The following is a 1,212-nucleotide window of genomic DNA, read 5'->3' as shown; positions in this document are numbered from 1 at the left end:
ACAGTGTTGTGGGAGGAACGACTGGTGTCAGAATAGGGTCAGAGGAGGCTGGAGGGTTGAAGCCGTGTGACCTCTGCCTCAGGACGATAGACCTTGGGGATGGTGAGGAGTTGGATTATCCTTCTCCCGGGGATAGCTGGGAGGTCAGACGTGGCCTCTGTGCCTTTGAGCCGCAGCTGATTTGCCCAAGTTTTGACTGCTGCTGCTTCCATGGGCATTGTTCAGGGATCCAAGTCATATGAAGTTCCTTTTTAAAAATTTTTTTATTTTGAAATCATTTTAATTTAGAAATAGAAAACATCTTGGAAGGAAAAGAAAATGAAATAAACACAAAATACATAGGACACTTTTACTCCATGGTCTTCTGAAACCCTCACTTGTTCACTAATTCCCAAGATGATAGACAGACTCTTCCAAAAAGCTACTCAGCCTTCAACAATGATGTTATTAATAGGAATATGGATCAATTTCACAAAGAAGCCAATGAATCCCATGATAGCAAATCCTATCGCCGTTGCCATGGCAATCTTTTGAAATTCTTTTCTATCAGGTTTGGTGCATCTTTTAACCAGCCGCATGGAGTCCTTCACAAACTGCCGACTGGGTTCAACAAACTGCATTACCTAATCCATGCTTGGTTCTGTACCGCCGCCACTCAGGAAGCCAGGGACACGTAGCACAGCGGCGGACTGACCCAAATGAAATTCTTAACAACTTCAGTCTCTTCTCCCTTTATCATGGTGCTGTCTACTGGTCCAGTTGTGAAGACTTTTGTTTTATGTTGAAGTGTAATTCAGACTGAGGGCTGCTAGTTTTCCTTTTCATCAATTAGTGCTTCAAATCCTCCTCATTTTCAGCAGTTAGGTCATCTGCATATTGCAAGTTGTTAATGAGACTTCCCCAATCTGGATGCCTCCTTCTTCACATAGTCCAGCTTCCCAGATTATTTACTCAGCATAAAGGTTGAATAAATGTGGTGATAGAATACAACCCTTATTTACACATTTCCTGATTACAAACCACCCAGTATCCCCTTGTTGGGACGGAGGTTTTCACTTTCTGCTCCCGTAAACACTTACAGGCTTAGATACTCTCAGAGGCAGTTCCACTCTATTCTATAGGGTTGCTATGAGTCGGCATCGACTCAAGGGCAATGAAAGAGTGAGAGATCGATATAGCGTCTGGGGTCTTAAAGGCTTGAAGGTAAACAAG

General features: G+C 43.2%; 1 pseudogene; it reads right to left on the bottom strand.

The window, feature by feature from the left end:
* Positions 1–388: 388 nt before the first annotated feature.
* Positions 389–632, bottom strand: LOC115873550 (annotated as a pseudogene).
* Positions 633–1,212: the final 580 nt, after the last annotated feature.

This window comes from Echinops telfairi, unplaced genomic scaffold, assembly GCF_000313985.2.
Source record: "Echinops telfairi isolate 266 unplaced genomic scaffold, ASM31398v2 ScPeMD7_7469;HRSCAF=8507_0, whole genome shotgun sequence".
NCBI lineage: Eukaryota > Metazoa > Chordata > Mammalia > Afrosoricida > Tenrecidae > Echinops > Echinops telfairi.
This window is presented reverse-complemented; position numbering and strand designations above follow the sequence as displayed.